We start from the raw sequence: 20,610 nt of genomic DNA on the forward strand, positions 1-20,610 counted from the left end.
AGTTTTTTATCAGGCCGAATATATCATAAGAACAGAAACGTAAGTTTTTCTTACGAAGCAGACTGCCTCCTTTATGGTTAGGTTTGAAGAAATTGATGAACATCTCCACTAACTCGGTCCATATAGTGAAGTTCCTAACTCAGCCGTTAAATCGAAAACATTCCGAAGTAGACAAGCGAATCTTCCTCAGACAAGTATGGAATGAACTCTTTGTGATATCTGTATTAAGAAAGTGACTTAGACGGAAAATCAAAGTTTATAGATGGAAACCATGATCTTAGGTTATCCGCAGATTTATGAAGTCCCAAATCTCTCACCAAATTATTTAACTTAAAGAACATACGTTCAATACGACGTCATTAAAGCTCATGGAAGCACTCTCGATATTAGGATGGTGTACGTTACATTCATAATCTGATAATGAGATTGTATAGTTTGTGGGGAAGAAAGCTTAAGCAGATCAATTCTGTGGGTCTTCTAACAGAAGTTAGATTTGGGTTATGAAAATGCCCTTCTGTTTTTAGTTTTATAGCGTTGAACTGTACACGAGCGAGAATAACAATCATCTTCTCATTTTCTTAATTTCTTCAACACAAATGTGGTAAGCTTTATGCGAAAATTTCATCCCGAAATAGCACAATAAGCCACTTTCTTTAATAAATGGGGTGATGTTTTCCCTTCTCATTTCTGTAACAAGGCCACCACAAATGTAGTCAAATGTACCCAGGTTAATTAATGCAGCTTCTTGTAATCACGCTGCGCTGTAAAATATAATAATTAAACTGTTCTGTACGAACTGAAATATGAACCAGTTTAATGACAGAATTATTTTCACATCGTGGTTAAGTCAATCGGCCTGGAGTTTCATTGTTTTCTCTCTACGAAACTGGATTTCTCAGGCTGAAAACCCCAGTTTTTCAGCCTACAAAATAGGTAAACCGACCACAAAATGTATTCCTAATAACTTTAAGCTGATTTAGGGCAAAACTAAATGAAGAGCCATTCACAGTTCAGCTATGCTATTGTATTTATTTATTTATTATTTTTTTTTTGTTTCTGTTCCTCGGAGAAACCTTTCTCTTTATGCTTTTTCTTCAGAATTATGATATGTAGAAATTCGAGTCCAGCATAGAGTGTCTTCTGGGCAGTGCTGTAGGTTTCGATGGCTTCTTTAGTTTGAGGTTAAATAAAATCAACGAGAAATCGAATAGTGTGAGGAAACTCTAAAATTGCGTTTTGGCACATGATCAATGCTGACGGTTCACAATACCATTTAAGCGGAAATGCGATTTATCGAACAACAAAATGTTTCTGGCTATTTATTATCTATCTAAAAATGTATTAAAATATGCAATGTAAAATTGTCACGTGTTTATGGATCTGTTAGAAGCGGATTTTGGATACTGTTAAATTCGCGTGACTAGCATCCTAAAATTTCCAACTTCACCATCTTTACTGTACGTTTGGCTGCATTCATTTGTCGTATAACAGCTCGTGAACTGCAGTTCTCGTGTGTGTCATCCACTGCCTACTGTTGTGTTGTCGCAACTACATCAATAACGACTTTGGCAGCCTTTTTTGACCACGTCCAGCTTGGTCCTCGAGTGGCCTCTTCGCTTGAAACACTAATATAATGTGGAATACCATTAGCAGATCACGACCTCACTTCAGCATCGCACCGCTGCCATTATCGCATCTAAAACATCGTAGAATGTTTTAAAAATGCATATCACAGCGTGCCATCTGGTGGCCTATTTTGGAACTGATATTTGTTTCTTCGATCTCGATCTAGAGGTAACAGTTTTCCTCTGGGTATTGCCTCTCTGCCGAAGTTAAAGAACTGAAAATTTGACAAACAATATATTTTTTCTTTAAACTGAAATGCTCAAAATGATAACTACCGAGGCCAACGCCAATTATTTTTTTGGCGAAGGTTATCGCTGACGATGAAATCGGTTAAGGAACACTGGGAAAAGATTGTTTCTTTTTTTTTTTTTTTATCAAGGAGAATGAACAATGACGTAGTTCCAGTCTCTTGTCAGTCGAATGACACCAACTTAGGGAAAGTCCGCCAACAACTCGTTCTTCAACTCCACCTGCACCATAAAAAATAACCTTCTACATTTACTGAGTACATTTGAGAAGTCGGTGGCGTTTGTTGAAAAATGTGAGAAAAGAGAGGCGCCATTTCCAATTTTACATCTTCCGCTGAGTAACTGCAGCAATAAATCTCTCGCAAAGGGCGTATCATCAAACATTCCCTATCTCTTGCCTTTGCTGGAAATCGCTTTCATTTTACCCCCTCTACCCACCCCCTCCTTCCTCTCTCTCTCTCTCTCTCTCTCTCTCTTGCACGTGCATGTGCGCATTACGCAAGAATGGAAACGGAATCTACCCTCCATTTTACAGATTCTTGTTGTGATTTTGAACTCCATGTTTGCGATATTTCTTTTTTTATCATACATTTAAAACAATGTCTGCATTCCAAATAATGCTTTTTGTTGGAAACATGACGTTGGTGCAAAGAAGTATTCGTATTTATTAATTATATTTTTATTATTTGTTTTGTAAGGCATTTCATTTAATTCCATATAGTGAGTTTATTTTTATTCGTCTCCACTGTAATAGACTTCCCATAATGCATTATCATTGCGATAAGACAAAGATTTTGATGCAAAAAACAGTCGAGCGAACGAAGAGAAGAGGAAATAGAAAAATTGTTTGCTCTTCTGGCGACAACAGTTCCAAAAGTTTAAAACTTTTAATCTTAATACTTAAATTTTAATTTGCAGATTTTTGTAGATGTACTTTTAGCTGAGTTAGTGGGTGTAAAGCGGCTTTTATCTTTACCGCGTTCGTTTATCTCTCCACACGTAACGCAACTGAACTTCCTGTAGATGCATCTGCATGAAATTTTATATTTGGATCTTTTAAAAAGATTTGTTTGGCCCTCCCAAATTTTATTAAAATCGCACGAATCCGGAAAAAAATGGCAGTTTTTTTATTGTTATTTTTTAAATAAAATTTCGAATTATCTATACATAAACGGGCTTATGTTTCACATGTTCAGTATTACTAGAGATAAAGAAACGTCAACTCGACTTCAAAATTTCATTTTGTTTTCGACAAAAATATTGCTATAAATTGGATCCGAAATTTTATAAAGGATCCATGATCCTTTATAAAATTTCGGATCTCTCGTAGATTATTGTTTGGAACCTTTGCATTAATTTCATGCTAATAAGTTAACTCATATAACATCTTGCGGGTAGCATAGTTGGTGAAATCACCATCCTTCCCCACTCCGGTGGAAAAGACCCGAGTTCAAATCCTGTCAATGGCACCAGCAATTTTTATGGGTCGTTTTCATAACGTGGCCGAATTAGTCAGTCTCAGGCGAGGGTAGAATGGTTTTTCTCTCGGAAACTCGTTGTTAATGCGCTTAAAATCCCTATAACAACAACCACTATAGTCTGTGTAATCCATACTCCCAACCCCCTCCAAAAGGAACTGTTATATAGATCTCACCTCACGGATAGCTACCTATGAGCTATCTTCATCATATGAGCACCATGTGATGAAGTTTGGGTAAACGCTTCTTGAGAAGAGTATGGAAGTTTTAATCCTTCTGTTATGTTGTTATTTGACAATCGAATGAGCCTAAAATATAACGCAATACGCACATTACCTAACTTGTTTAACTTCTGTATTTATCAGAGAGCGACACGATCTTCGGATATTGCAAAGCAAACGGTGCCAATTCAGGAGAAGTACAGTATTCGATAATTAGCAGAGATCAGATTACGATAAGTACCGCGACACAATATGGAAGATATGCAGTCAGTTCGCCGATGTTTTACGGTTAATGATCAAATTCAAAGAAGCCAGAAGTGCAGACAGGAGGATTAGCCATTGGTCCAACTTCAATTTGTTCGAACGTATCTTGTCGAGTATGGACGAAGCGCATTCAAATGGCGCCCTAGACAAGCATCTGATGAAAGCTCCTTTCGAAGCGCAATTATCCAGGGCATCAATCACCACTCATTTCAGTTGCCCTAATTATTCGCTCTGTGATTCCTTTCGCCTTAAAGGTGTACTTGCGCATGTGTGCTCTCTGATATTCATGGTCAGAGACTTCCTAATCTGAAATCTCCTTGTATTCATCTCATCTGGCTTAAAATCTCTTCACCCCATTCTGCCGAATTCGTCTGTTTCCTCCAACTTCCTTTTAGTGTGATGGTAAATTTCCTTGGTGATTTTAATGTTCACAACTCCTGCGTAATTATAATTCGATTTTCCAATAATGTGCATTGATATCGGAATACGACTTACGGTGGTTATTTCAAAGGCACGCAGTTATGCAGTCACCGACCCGTTTCAGAGAGTTTCCACACAATGCAATGTTTTCCACATTGGGCAGAGTGAACTGCAAAATTGCCACATTTATGGATCTGCGAACCTCACCCTGTATCTTTCTGCAGATTTTGCCACATTAGAGCCCTGATGTGCATGAACTACTTAGCCACAATTCGTAATCAGAAGATCGGTCACCGCCTTTTTGACTCCTTGTGTTCCTTCCCTTTCCACCAACATAATTCCACTACACCAGATTTACTGTACACCTGTACCAAACTCACTAATACTGAACCAACATAACTGACTTCGTTGCTCCTCTGACAACTGACATGGAGTTTTATGTGACACGAGACGAAATACCGGTTTCACTTCCTTAGGGTTATTCACTTCCTCGAGCCTTTTACACTTAAAAAAGTCAGATTTTATCAGACGATGGCAATATCCGACGATGTCTTTTCATTTCCGAAAAGGGCAGATGACTGTCAACAAATTTAAGTGATTTTAAATCGATGAATGATATTATAATTGGCATTTTGTAGTTTTTTGCGCGATCTGCTCTACATATACAAAGTGTCTATAAATTATTCACCTGATTATGAAGCTAGATTAAAATTTTATTATAATAGGTATCTTAAAATGGTTTGCTGCAGTTGTCAAAACAATTCAATGAATTTTTTTTTTCCCATGCGGTTCGCAGATGTTACTTTTCCTAACGTCTGTGGGATGTTAGGAAAACTAAACTTTTTGGGAACCACCTGGGCCGAAGTTCATGTGGGATACCACATCTCCAGTGGCTGTAAACAGACGTTTTTAACGGGAATTCCAGAAAGATCTGGCTACGAAACAAAAATGTCCCACAGCCGCCAAATGCTTGCTTTCTTCTGCCCTTTCAACATCATTACCAGAAAGGAGCAGGTAGGCCTAATGGATCTGCAGATAAAGTTTCGGAAATTCAGGAAGTGTTTACTCGAAGCACTACAAAGTATATCCGCCGGGCAAGCCTGTAGTTGCAAATACCGCGAGCAACATTGCACAGGATGGTTCGCAAGAGACTGAAACTTTGTGCCTACAAAGTGCAAATCGTCCAGGAAATTAAGCCTCAAGACACAGCGAGAGGAATAGACGGTCGAGAATGTGATCTGAAAATACCCCACTCAGTTCATGAACACGAGCGTGATAGTCCCGAGGTAAACGTATGGTACGCACAATCCTTCAGCCAGGTGATTGTGTAATATTTCTTCCATGAAAACACTTTACTCCGCAAATTACCTAGATATGCTCGAATTTTATGCTGCACCTCAGCTGAAACATATGCGCCACATATGTTCTATCAGCAAGATGAGGCATCACCACACTGGACCTTGCATGTGCACGATTTCCTCAATTTTTTTTTCTAACCGATGGATTGGCCTGGATAGTTCCGTTCCATGTCCTCCTCATTCCTCGAATATCACTCCTATGGATTTTATTTATATGAGGATACGTAAAGGACGAGGTGAAAGCAAAATAGTTAATAACATCCAGAGTTGAAAGACTGGATTCAACAGGCAGTGACTTCCATTTTTCAAGAGATGCTTCAAAACGTCTTTAAATGAAATCGTTTTCCCATTCTACGTGCTACCAAATGTGCCCATGTGGAGGTTTACTGAAGTGCGGTTGTGCAATAAGAAATTGCGATAAGAAATTCTTTGAGTTGCTTTATTAAGTGCAGCAAACCGTTTTACAGTATCTATTACAATAAAACTTTTATTATTATTATTATTATTACTAGCCATATAGTGCAAGGAAGCCGAGGCTTATGCTGCACCAGCTAAAAAAAAAAAATTTCCAAGTTACCCAGAGAGAGAGAGAGAGAGAGAGAGAGAGAGAGAGAGAGAGAGAGAGAGAGAGAGAGAGAGAGAGAGAGAGAGTAGAAGGGAATCACCAAGAAGAGAAGAATGATGGTATCCAGCTCAGGACCCTGGGTGTGCCAAGCCCATACTCACCAGATGTGAGCCCCTGGTTTAATCGAGCTTCATAATTTATAGATACCCTGCATCTTTCCAAGGCATTAAATTGGAGTAAAATGTCTTTAAATTTAATTTAATCGCGGATTTAGTGCATTCCGGCCACTTTCCCATAAAAATTAAGAAAACAAAACTGATTTGTACAGAAATAACATAGTTTGCTTTTGACAGTTTAAATGAGAAAAGCGTTTCCGCGTGAGTTATTTCATTTATCACCCTTTTGGGGAGGCCTGGATTCGGATCTCCGTCGGAGACCAGAGGAATTATTAAATCATTTCAATGGGGCTGTAGTTAACCGATCTCAGGCGGGAGGGGAGTAAGTCATGGGCATTCCCACTGGGGATGGGGAGCCAGAGCTTTATGTAAGTGCACTGTCGTGTGGTTACGTTTATAAAAGCTCGTATCAATCTGGAAAGTACAAATCTCCCAAAGAAATTTAAACAAAATTTCTGGGGTGCGCCACTGCAGTAGAGTTTATCTCTTTGAGATTTTTCCTGGTTTTTCAGATTGCACAACGTGCAAATCTTGCGCAGGTAACGTATGTTAAACCCATAAATTGGATTTCATATGCATTATTGTTAAACTGAAAAACGCTGGGGTACAGTATAGTCGGTCAAGTAGCGATGGGTCGAAAATTCTCCAAAAACGAGGAGAGCAATACACATTTTATGTGACAGTGAGCAGAAAAAATCGTTTTGTACCATTTACTTTTACTAGCATAAAAATAAATGCGCCCACCCCTTAAAACACGATAAGAGTTTAAAATAAGCTCGCGGAATACTCATTCTATGAAGAGAAGAGAAAAAACAAAAAGGAATAATAAAATAAAGACTTACTTCCATCTGTGAAAGGGTGGTTTGCCACCTGATAATATAAAACGCTGGTGACGCTGATATTCAAGTTCCTCTTGTTAAGTGAAGCGGACCGAATTTCACTCTACAACAACCAAACCTTCCTCTCCCATCTTCACGATGGTGGGAGGCTGTTGACAACCGCTACGCCTAGTATACTGCAGGTGATCACCCAACTGTGAACCAGTAAGCAGGGGTTAAGGAGCAGCATCCACCTCACACACAAGAATTGCTGACCTTCTATATCACCAGACAATACTAGCATTATTAGAGGCATACGATGCAAGAAAGCAAGCTTATGCAGCATCAGCAAAAAAAAAAAAAACTTCCCATTCGTTCCAAATGCCAGTCCAGCTCAGCCTTCAATTTATTTAGCCTATCAACTTCCACAACAAAAGATGGAAGTCTGTTCCACCAATCAACTACCCGTTGACTAAAGGCATGTTTCCGCACATCTATTCTACAACTGTCTTTCCTCAATTTGAATCTGTGCTCCCTCAGGTTCTTAATCTGAGCAAGAGGAAGAATCCCATCAGCATTCAGCTTGCTGAACTCATTCAAGGCTTTATACACCTCAATCAGATCACCTCGCAGTTGCCTTAACTTAACTTAACTGTTACTCTCCAGGCGCTGCAATTTGCAGAACTTAAACCTTTCTTGGTAAGAGCATCCCTTTATTCCCCTTACCAATCTTGTTGCCCTTCTTTGTAATCGTTTCCAGCAACTCTACATCCTTCCTAAAATGAGGCCTCCTGTGTACTCTATGTGTGGCCTGAACATTGCCTTGTATAACGGAATAATCACAACCCTGTCCATGCTAGCAAAATTCATTATATCATTGACAAGACTCCATGACCTGCTCTGGCTGGCCCGTCTGCACTGCTCAGCGAACTTCATATTTGACTGCACAATTATCCCCAGATCTTTTTCACTTTCTACTTCCCCGAGTGTAATGGTACTACACTCAGGGAAGTGGAAAGTACGTTTCTCTTCGGTTATTGCTACCCATATGCAGTACTTTGCATTTGTCAATGTTAAACTTCTCAGCCCATTTTCCAAACTTATCTAGATCCCGTTGGAGTAGCATAATGTCTTTACTGTCGTTAACAACCCTGCCATCCTTTGTATCATCTGCAAAATTTCACATTAAACCTGATATACCTTCATCAATATCATTGATAAATATACAAAACAACAATGGGCCCAACACCGAACCCTGGGGAACTCCACTAATAACATTTGTCCACGAAGAGCGGTGCCCATTGATTAACTATCAACCTTCCCTTTATCCATTGTAGCACTTACCCTTAATGCCATACCTCTCCAATTTGAACAGCAGTCTTCCATTTGCAACAGTATCAAAAGCTTTCCTGAAATTCAAGTATATGATATCAAAATTATTTTTTTCAGTTTGTGACCACATCATAGTATCCGATCAAATTGGTCAGACAAGACCTCGCTTTAACAAACCCATGCTGTATCTTAACTATTACTGAAGTCTTGTCTAGGTTATCCTGCAATGCTTCTTTAACCGGTGATTCCATTATTTTCCCCGGAACAAGTTAAACTAACAGGTCTGTAGTTACTTGTGTCACCTTTTGAACCCCTTTGTGAATTGGTGATACATTTGATACATTTGCACACCTCCAGTCCATGGGACCTCCCCTGAGTCAAAGGAAGCTCTCATAATTATGGCTAAGGCTTTGCTTACTTCTTTTAACGCCTCCTTTAATATAATTGGATAGCTCCCGTTCACCCCAGGTGCTGTTTTTATGTTTAACTTCAACAATTTCTCCTCCACTTTTCTCTCAGTTATTAAAAAATCACTTAGCTCCCTATTGGAGTTTGATAAGCTTCTGGCACTCACGTCGTTGAATAACTCCGCATGTGTGAATGTAGATGCAAAATACTCATTCAATTGATAAGCTACCTGAGCATGATCATCAATAGTCAACCCATCTATGTTAAGTGGTCCAATTTGATTCATCCCTTTCCTTCTAGAGTTTACATAAGTAAAGAACTCTTTGCTGTTTTTCTTTTCATCCTTTGCCAAGGATTTCTCGCAATCTGCCTTCACCTGCCTAACCTACTTTGTAACTTGATTACAGATTAGTTTATATCTTCCCCAGGCTTCTGTGTCACCTGATACTTTATATGCATTCCATACATTTTTCTTCTCTGCCACGAGCCTCATTAATTCATCTGACATCCATTTAGGCCTAAACATTGAACAGTATTTTTTGGTTGGAATGAAAAGGCTAGTAGCCTCCAAAATTAAATCCCTGAAGGTTTCCCATTTAGAATTCATCGTTGGTAATATCATCAGTTGATTCCACTGTACAGAATTTAAAAACACTCTGAAACCCCTGTGGTCACTGTTACGAAAGCAAAAGCCCTTCCCTTTAGCCTTGATGGTAGTTACATCTTTAAGTAATTCCCACATCAGTACATTGTGATCACTGTCACCCAGTGGTTCCTTTATCTGCAAATTCTTAATGCATGAATAATCACTGCTGATAATCAGATAAAGAGTATTACTCCCTCTGGTTGCCTTTTGAACGTGCTGCTGTTGAAAACAGTCATCCAATAAATCCACAAAAGTCCTGCTAGTGTGCGAGTGACCAACCTACAAGTTCCAGTCAATATCTGGAAAGTTAAAATCTCCCATTACAAGACATTCTGATTTACTAGCCCATTCTATTTCTCTGCACAATTGCTCATTATACTCATCAGATTCATTAGGCTTATAACACACACCTAGTCTCATTTTTCCTTTCCCAGTGCTTATGTCACACCAAACAGCCTCAACATTGCACTGTACACCAACATCAGTTGGATGCACTTCCTTAGATTTTGTGTTTCTTTACTAACAGAATAACCCCTCCTCCCTTCCTGTCCTGTCTATTCTTGCTGTACACATTGTACTCCCCAAATTCCAATTATGCATCGCTTATATCTGTGTGACACCATATCTCTGATATCCCAACAATATCTGCCTTTGATGTCTTGACCACTTCAAGTTCATCAAATTTATTAACTATACTCCTAGAATTGTGTACATGCAATTATACATGAACCTATTTTTACTCTTAGTCACCCTAACACAGCCCATGTATTTATTTGTTCCACTATGACTCCCAGCAGTCCTGGATATCTCCATGTCATTGCTTTCCAGGCTGCTGCTCATTCTAATAGAAGCAGTGCAAGAATCACTTTTGCCTCTGCCTGCGGCCACTGTTAACCTTTTTGTCTGTGGGTTCCACCAAGCTAGCAGTTTTCCGACCCACCTAACGCTGCCTCGATAGCATCAGCAGACACTCTTGCCCCCTTTCTATTTAAGTGTATCCCATCCCTGTAGAAGCACTCTCTCCTGTTAACAAGCATAGACCAGGCTGTAAAAAATTCTACCCCTTGAGCATTGCACAATCTCTCCAAGGCCGAATTGGTCAACAAGGTTGTCATCATATACTCCCTCCTATCGTGTCTGGGCAGAATTTCAGACGCTCTCACATCACGTTAAACCCTAACTCGCGACTTTTTTTCAACATTGACCTGTACTTGTTGAGTAAATTTGCAAATCTCTTACTCTGAATGTAATTAGTTCCAACGAACAATATAATCTTTTGTGCCCTTAAAAGATGATATCTGCTCTACAACGTCATCAACTTTTGCCCCTGGCAGACATACCTTGATCCTGTTCCACCTATCCTTCTTGCATAGTATATTCCCCGTCTCCTTGACAATAGAGTCGCCATCAATAACTAGTTCCTTTGACCAGCGCATTCTGCCTTGGAGATTGCCTCTGTGTTGCCTGATGCACAGGAGTGCGCTCTGCCTTTGAGCTGGGCAGCTGCGAGCTTGATGAGCCCCTCATACTAGGTGGTTGATGACTCTTAACGTCGGTTGCAATATCACCACTTTGCTTATTGGAGGCTTGTGCTGCTGAAACTCATGTTTAGTCTCCAGAGGAAAGCTCCAGCAACCTCTTCCTTCCTCCATCATCGAGTGTCAGCGATTGTCTTTTGAGGGCATCACCATCCCGGCTGCTAAATAGTTCACATGATCCACCTATTGGTAATTGTCTAGGAGGCATCCGGTTCACTTAGTGTATAATCTCGCTACTCTGTCACTTGGTGACTAAGGGAATCCGAGTAATACGTATGGGGTAAAAATTGTCGAGGTTATTTTATGTCAAGGAGCTGAGTATATCCTTGCTGTGTGTGAGGCATATCCAAAAGTTTCTTTAATTCACGTAATATGTTCCCTCTTCCACTTATTTGTTTTATCTACTGAATGCATCATGAATAGTCGAATAAACAGAACAATCTTATTCATTATCCTCATTCATTTCACAAATATTCGTGGTCCCAGTTTTAATCTGTATGATGTCCATTTCGGCGTACAATCTGCCAAGCTCCACTTACTTTTCTTGACTGCATCTCAGTTATCCGTACCCTCAACCATCACTCACCTGAATTGCTCAGATTATATGCTCTACGATTCTTTTCGCTAAGGGGTACTAGTGCATATTCTCACTTTGACATTCCTTTTCAGAGACTTTCTACTCTGGAATCGCCCCTTTTTCATCTTCTCTGTTTTAAAAATCTTTCTGCCAATTCTATCAAATTCATCTGCAGCCTCTATCGTTCTCTCAGCTGCACTAATCACTCTAAACTCTTGAATTTTCTTTCTAGCCCACATGACTATTGAATACAGTGATGTTCTTGTTCTCTCTATCTTGTAAAACTCCTCTGACTATAGTCTCAGCCCGTCCCGGAGCAGGAACAGAAAACTCATTTTTAAAATGTTAAAATTAATAATAAGTTTTAATAATTTTTAAAATTTTATTTTTATTATTCTACCTTTTGTATACTGTTTGCCATAATTATAGCAAAAAACAAAAAAAAAAAAAAAAACACATTGAACACTGGCTCTATAGCTTTTGTTTTTTTCTTATTGGAGACTTGAAAAAGTGGAACTCAGCCTCCAATAACAATAAGTACACTTAATAATCTGAACATTAAGAATGATCTGATTATTAAGCATCCGCATAGATACATACGTCCCTTGATGCATTCATGAGACTTCTGTGCTTAGAAGCAGTAGTCTGGCGAACCAAAAGAAAGAGAAGAGGCTGCCTAATTGTAAAGGATTTATTTTTCTTAGCTTCATGAACAAGCAAGACAATTGTAACTTTTCTATGACGCTTATAACGAATAGCAAGCTTTGCAATGAATCAGGAATAAGCATACCATATATTCCATCCTCTCAATCAATATAGAAACCATATTAATCTAAGCCCCTTCCCGTGCATCTTACTTGGCCTAATACTGGGAGTTTCTCAGGAACCACGTTGCCAGAAGTCATTACCGTGGCTTTTGGCAATTTAATAGAATATTCATTCGGTAAGTCTGATGGGGTGCCAGCATGCACTATATCTTAGCTTCCAAGGTATCCTTGACACTAATCAACTTCGATTACCACTTCTAAATCTTAGTGACGTTTGAGCCCCCATTGGCACGATACGTCGCGGTCTGCCACGCGTTTATAGTGGCCTGAGGATTCCCGTCAACGTTAGGAATTTCTAAAGTCCTCTACATTCGAGGTTGTAGTTTCTTCTTCTTCTTCTTCTTTGGTCCTTAGCTGGCAGCTGGGGGAGGCGGTTGGCCACGCAACCAGTATGCTGCTGTAGGTGCCGCAGGGTTTCGGACTTGCTCTGTGATGTTCTTCCATACCTTACGATCCATGGCTTCAGTCCTGGCCTGGTTAAGGTCGAGACGTCGGCTCTTCAAGTCATCTTCCACTTGCTTGGCCCACGTTTTCCTAGGCACGGTCCGTTGGATGCTCCATTGGGTGGGTCGTTGTCTCCAAAGGAGTGTGGATGGTATTCTGTTCGTGCCCATTCTACATACGTGGCCAAACCATCTGAGCCTTCGCTTCTGGATTTGGTCGGCAATGGTTGGTTGCTGTTGGCATCTGGCGCGGATGGTATCATTAGTGATGCGGTCGCGAAGAGAGATGCCCAAGATCTGCCGCAGGCATCGCATTTGGAATACCTCAAGTTTGTTCAAATCTAACTTGAGACAAATCCATGTTTCCGATCCGTAAAGAAGAATGGGCATGATCAAAGTCCGGAAGAGTCGGATTTTAGTCTTTGTGGAAATGTTGGTCCTCTTCCACAGACACCATTTGAGCGAGGCGAACGCAGTGGCCGCCTGTCCAGTTCTGCTGTGAATTTCCATGGTGGATGCAACTTTCTTCTCCTGGACCAGCGACCCAAGGTATTTAAAGTCCTGCACTTGCTCGATCTGGACGCCTTCGAGATAGATGGTGGCTTGCGACCCATCTGTTGTCAGGGCCTTTGTCTTACCAGCATTGATCTTCAAACCGTATGGCCGGGCAATGCGGGCAATGTCGTAGAGGATGTCCGTGGCTTCAGCGTCGTTACCGGCAAGGATAGCACTATCATCAGCAAACATCAGGTCAGTCACATAGTGATCCTTGTCATATTGTATGCCCTGTCTGTTTCTGAATGCTTGCCTCATAATGGCGTCGACCACGATGTTGAAAAGCAACGGGGAGGCCACATCCCCTTGGCGGACTCCAGTTTGGATGGTAAATTCCTCAGATAAATCGTTCTGGATGCGCACCTGGCTGGTTAAACCGTTGTATGCAGTTTGGAGGAGTGTGATGACTTTTCGAGGTACATGTTCAACCTCTAGTAGTTTCCATAAGGCAGGCCGGTGGACACAGTCGAAAGCAGACTTAAAGTCAATGAAAACAATGACGGTTCGCTGTCCACACCGGATCTTGTAGGATTTTTACAGTGCATTATTAGGGCTTTTCATCCCATGAAACGTGCAAATCGGTCCGTGAATACACACACACACAGACCGCTAGTATGGCCGCCGTCCAGTGTGGACGCGCGTTTTCCGCGCTCCTGGATTTTGTTCACAAATATGTGGTTAGAGTGTCTACTAGTTTTTGAAAAGTGTACTCTTTAGTAGAACTGCTACGGTGGATCTCAAGGTGAGAAACTTTTGCTTATTTACTGGGAACTTTTCAGGTTATTTACGTTTTTTATCTATATCACTTGTTGCCAGACCGTATTGGTCACCATGCGGCTGACAGCAGGGCTATAGAGAGGCACCAATTATACTGTGGTTGCCACGCAAATACCCTGCACTTGACTTGGGAGGAATGTGTAGCACTCCCCTCCGGCGCAGGGATTAGTGAATTGATATCTACTCCTTTAGCTGTGACCTTGGATGATGCATTGACTGGGGACGGTGTTCTCATCTGTGAAACCTTGAATAGATAATAAATAGATAAATACTGAAGAGATAAAGAAAAGAGAATCATGGGAGAAGCTGGTACAAGGGTCATCATCACCATCAGCCATTTTCAATCCACTGCAGGATGAAGGCCTCACCAGCAACTTTCCAGTTCCTTCTGTTTTGAGCACTGGCCATCCATTTACTACCCAAAAACTCATGAATTTCATCTATCCATCTCCGCCTTTGTCTTCCAGGTTTTCTTCTAGCTCCCCTTGGGTGCCATTCTGTTATTTTCTTAGTCCATCTGTCATCATGTTTTCGAGCTATGTGTCCTGCCCAAGACCATTTTAGTTCTTTAGTTTTGATAAGAATGTCCTTTACTTGAGTTTGCTGCCTAATCCATGTGTTTCTCTTATTATCTAACAGTCTGATTCCCAATATAATTCGTTCCATTCTTCGCTGTGTAGTTCTCAGCTTCTCTTCCATTCTTTTGGTGAGTGCCCAAGTCTCACTTCCATAAGTCATGGTGGGGAGTATACATTGGTTCATTATTTTACGTTTCAGACAAATTGGGATATTCCTCCTCAGTATGTGACTATTTCCTGAATGCTATCCATCCAAAATTTATTCTTCTCTTGACTTCCAGCCATTTATCATTATTGCAGCTGATAACTTGTCCCAGATAAGTATATGACTCCACCTTTTCAATTACTGCTCCTTCAATCATTATTTCCCTTTCCGTGGCATACTTGTTCATCATTACTTTTGTTTTAGCCATATTCATCTTTATTCCAAAATCGTTACTAACTGTGCATAACTGATTAAGGTTTTCCTCTAATTCTTTGGGATCGTGGCTTATGACCACAATGTCATCTGTAAATAGTTTAGGTACTCTCCGTTCACATTGACTCCTTTCTGCGACCAGTCTAATCTTCTGAAAGCTTCCTCAAAGGCAGCAGTAAACAGCTTCGGAGATATTGTGTCTCCTTGTCGAACTCCTTTCTCAATTTTAAATTTCCTACTGTCTTTGTGTAGTCTAATAAAGGAGGTAGCACTCTTATATATTTTCTTCAAAATCATAATATGTGGGGTATCCTTGTCTTTCCAGTTCCCAAAACATTGCCTTATGCTGTATAGAGTCAAATGTCTTTTCATAATCCACAAATGCCAGGCATAATGGTGTTTTATATTCATTTGCTTTCTCCATTAGCTGTGATATTACGTGAAGGTGATCCATAGTTGAGAATCCTGCCCTAAAGCCAGCTTGCTCTTTCGGTTGATTCTCATCAAGTATTCTTTCTAATCTGTTAGTAATGACCCTTGTGAACAACTTGTAGATGTGGGATAACAAGCTAATTGGTCTGTAATTTCCAATTTCTGATTTATCTTCTTTCTTATGCAGCAAAACTATGATTGCATTATTCCCCTCCTTAGGCGTCACACCTTTTTCTAATGCACTTTGTGAAGAGCCTTGCCAGTTTTTGTGTTATTGGTTCAATTATTTTTATTTCCGATTTGGAAATGTGAACATAATGGAGTCAAAGGTTTTGCGGTATTTTCTAGTAGTTCTTCAGTGACTGCAAAACAGTAATTATTATTATATAATAATAAGTGGTTTGGTTAATATCATTTTGGTTTTGTGGACCAGAATCTAATGAATTACGTTTATAGTCCCAATTTACTTATGTCCCGTGGGTAACATCGGGGACCTTAGTACACATTTTAGAATATGTGGTATTAAATAAGTTACTGACTCTGAAGTCAGTGAAGAAGTGACAGGAAATACCGGGAAACCTTTTGACCCCATGTACGTATTTCCAAATCGCAAATAGATGTAATGAAAACAACGTAAATTTGATTGGTTTTATTGTTTTCAAATAACACAGTGTACCTATAGATATTCCTTGAGTGACATGTTCAAGGAATATCTGTTATATAATTTTATTAACTGAACTTAAAAATTTAAGCTTATAAATACCAAAACGAATGTAACAGAGGGGAATTACTTTTAGAAAATATAACAATTAAATTTATGAAATTACAGAATTAAATTTACAAAGTATTAAAACAAATCAACGAAAAACAAAAATTTGTCTAATAATCTTTTAAGCCTTCATCTGCCAACTGAATTATTCATAATTATTTCTATTAATTAAATTTAATAGAAATTAAATTCAGTGAATCGGTGTGGCAATTAGCACACTTGTTGCTAATCCCCCCCCCCATCCCTTATTGCCGACTACACCTCTATTTTACTAACACTGCGAGTACTTCTCTTTTCTGAGCAATGGTTTCATGTTTATATTAAGTAGAGTGCAATACCAGGATAACTCACGGTGAGGGGGCTTCACAACACGAGATTGATGCATTTCATAGCAAAAGTAATTTGCTCACAACAACGTACAGTGTTCTTTAGGTCTCACAGGTTTTGTTGTTAATTTACTTGAGTGGTAGATGCATTAAGAATAATTAAGAGCAGAACTCAGCCTTCCGCGTTATGTTTATTATAGCTAGCAGTGTATAATCACAAACGAACACAATCAGGCTGTACTTCGTTTCTCAGATGAAAATGTTACGGGTCATATTAAGGACGCAAATAAATATTTTTGAATAGAAATGGAAGAACATAGATCCTATCTTCGATTATGAAGGTGATAACGTCGTAATGAAAACTTGATTATGCCTTGAAAAATGAAACCACATCAACCTGTTTGTCATTATATCAGACGTTGTATTTGAAGAAAATGGGATATTGTGGTTCGGAATTGAAAAATGAATCTGGTAACTACTGAGTGCCGGGCACCCAGGATGAAGGATCCGTAGTCACGAATGGTCGTTACTATAGTATCTGAAATATGGTAAGTGAAAAATGTTTCTAGTACCCCGGCTTGGCTTAAAACTGAGGAACTAACGAAAACGTTGTCTATTTGAATCTTTCCAGTTGTTGTGAACAAGAGTGGGAGAAGCGACTTAGACTTCTTCCTGGATTAAAAAGTCTTGGGGGGGGGGGGGAAGCGACTGTCATGTGAGGGCTCAACACTAGCTCTCTGAGTACGTCCTTGCCGGGACAACAATTTATAAATGAACTTTATAGAATTATTAACTAACTATTTAGCAATCTTCTTGTCACAAAAGGAGAGTTCTTAGTACAAAGAAGCGTGCTGTCAAAGTGCAATAAAAAACTGTTTTTTTAATTTTAACACAAAAAGTAAATGATAGATTTCAATCGGAATAGTTTCCCTTTGATAAGCATCGAATGACGCATAACTAATGTGAATTTAAAATTTTTAGCTCCATTAACAACGGGAATAAAAACTGGTGCCGCCATTTTTAATTAAAAAATATATTTTTAAATTATATTTTAAACCTACTCGTTGGGCTCTTTCCAACGGTATATAATAAGGTATGGATTGTCAACAACATTTTACCCCCTCTTCAAATTTCTCAGACAAACTTTTGCCAACGACGATTAATATGGCTTTATGTTGGCCCACATGATGTACAACCCCATGCAAAATTTCAAGTCAATAGGGTGAGTGGTTCCAGAGATACAATGCTGTGACGGACAAGACAACCGAGTGACATTATAAGGGCCCTTCGTTAGACTACGGACCCTAAAAATAAGAATAAATTCTCCGTTTATTGTCCGACAATACAGATAGAGAGAGATATTTCACAGAGAATGCAACAACAGCACTATATTTGGTAATCATGAGGGGGCTTGAATCACTGTCACTGAAAGCAGGTATACTCTCATTTTTGAATAGAAATTCCTGACCATTAGCTGTTTCTGCATTTGATGAAAACAATTTTTGTTACTACAAGTACAGTTGAAATTCGTATTGTGAGAAAAATAACTTTCGTGCACCTTTTCAGATCGTCTATTAACAAATCCACACTCCCATATCACAGTCTTTATTGGGGATAAAGTATACAGGAACAGCTTATTGACACTGTATGGAAATATTAACAGAAACTTTCTCTGTTGATTACGTAAAGTTGAATTTGCTACTAAGAAAGAACCAACAGAAAAAATGATTAAAGAACTTATATATTTTTGCTTTTATTTCCACGTGTTTTTGGTGACAGTTGTAGTGTTTATTCTTATCATGTATGTTTTCTATTATTACTCGCAATAAAATATAACTGAGCTTTATCAAGTCTCTTTATTTATATATACCTACAAATTCCCCTCTTTATTTATTTATTTTTTATAGAAAACAATATAAATGGTTCGGTATAGCCGTGAAACACTTGTTGAAGATATATGGAATATCCTTAAATATAGGCTAATAAAAAGTAGAAAATCTGCGTACGGAAATTAAAGATTTCTGCTACGATAAAAGTTGGTTTCAAAAATAAATGTAATTAAAGGTTTCAACAACAAATAAAATACACCAGAACAATGTTTTGATTTCCCATTTGCTTCAAAACCATTATATGGTAATTTGAAAATAACCCATTGAGGATTCATTCATTTTTCGGATGTTTAAACAAGGGGGGAAACGGGATATATCCCCTATCTCAAAAGATATAATAAAAGGGCCAAAGGAATTCATGTTAAATAATAAAAAGTGTATTGTTATTTATTTTTTTTTTTTTGTACTTGAATCATTAAATAAATGTATCTTTTTGAAAAAATTGTCCATTCACATTAATTTGCACAAGACTGGCATTGGTAGCATTTGTTTCTACGTATTGTATTGAACAATTATTCATGCAAAATAACAAAAAAATATGTAAAGATGTATTTTACGAAATAATTAAGAAAACATGTTATTTATCTATTTTAACGTGATAACTTTATAGTCTTTTATATAATAATAAATAATCCTGATTGGTTAAATTGAATTTCGTTCACCAAGGCATGCGTCATTTTCCAATATCTTTTGTGGCACCTACTGAAAGCCATCAGGTCAAACGATAAACTGCTGCAGGGCACCTGCGAAAGGATTAGCCTCCAACCAAATTTAGTCATTTGGGTTCGTGGCTAAGTGCATTTAATTTTAAGAAATTTGGGTTCGAGGTTAAATGCTTCCATTGATTTCATTGGTTAACGCTGACAAATGGTTGGATATATAAATGCATGTTTTGGAAATTAAAGTTTGTCTTTGAAATTTTCGTTGAACTGCACATTGAGGCGTTTCGTTCGAGAAGTAAAAATTCCAGCTTAATTAAGTGAAGAAGCAAGCTTGGGAGTAAAAAAAGGTAAGTTTTAATATCTATTTATGAAATAAATAATTGTTTTTTTAGTTTTCTTAACGATTTCTCTATAATAGCTTAGAATGACGCTTCTTGCAAAGTAATTTAAATGAATACGTTTTACTAAATAAGCTTATTTAGTAAAATTAAAGTACTTGCGTGTTTGCTAAAATGCAGAGTAGCACGATTAAATTAATTTTAGTAGAAAGAATATCATAAATGAATACGATTTTTAAAGATTCCATCAATAACTGCTGAGCATACTTTGTAAGAGTATAGTTTTTAAGATTGTTAAGGCCAGTTAAAAATTAGCGTGTAATTATTTTAATTTTTTTGTTTTACTTTAAATAACGGTAATATTTCATTTTTTTAGCAGCAACAACAATGGAAGGAACCAGATGGAATCGGCAAAGAGGCATTGCTGAAACAAACAGACCTGTCCGTTGGTATCGCACCAGTAAAAGGGATGCCACTCATCTTGATGGAGTGACACCCACCCCACTTTTGTCACTAACCAGGGAGCAGTTGGCAATATCGGCAGCAAGAGAAGAAATCGTTGATATTGATGTGACGCCATTCATTGGGAGGATTGCTGAGGAATTTGGAATCTTTCTTACAAAATGTAGTGTGTGCCAACAGTATCATTGATTTTGATGTCACCCACACCTATTTTGTCCCTAAGGAGGAAACAGTTGGGGCAACTAGCAGAAGGAGAAGGCAATACTGTGGTGCCTTCCGGGGAGAAGATCCGTCAAAGAATTAGGAATTTTTTTTTTTTTTTCGAAAATATAGAGATTGCCTACAGAGGAATTATTTGTCCCGTTTAAGTTTTATGTATGCATTTGTTTTGTTGTTTGTACACCTGTAACTTGGAAAATTAAAACTTTTTTTTTTTCATGAGGAAGCCAAAATCAATTA

General features: G+C 38.6%; 1 long non-coding RNA gene across 1 annotated transcript in view; it reads left to right on the forward strand.

Annotated features, from left to right (window-relative positions):
• LOC150089488 (uncharacterized) overlaps positions 1-20,340 on the forward strand; it is a 174,294-nt gene extending 153,954 nt beyond the window's left edge. Inside the window, exon 2 of the long non-coding RNA XR_016548101.1 lies at positions 20,066-20,340. This is a non-coding gene — a long non-coding RNA (uncharacterized LOC150089488). The remainder of the gene's footprint in view (positions 1-20,065) is intronic.
• The last annotated feature ends 270 nt before the right edge of the window (positions 20,341-20,610 follow it).

Source organism: Mastigoproctus giganteus, chromosome 2 (genome assembly GCF_048544385.1).
Source record: "Mastigoproctus giganteus isolate SK-2022 chromosome 2, ASM4854438v1, whole genome shotgun sequence".
NCBI lineage: Eukaryota > Metazoa > Arthropoda > Arachnida > Uropygi > Thelyphonidae > Mastigoproctus > Mastigoproctus giganteus.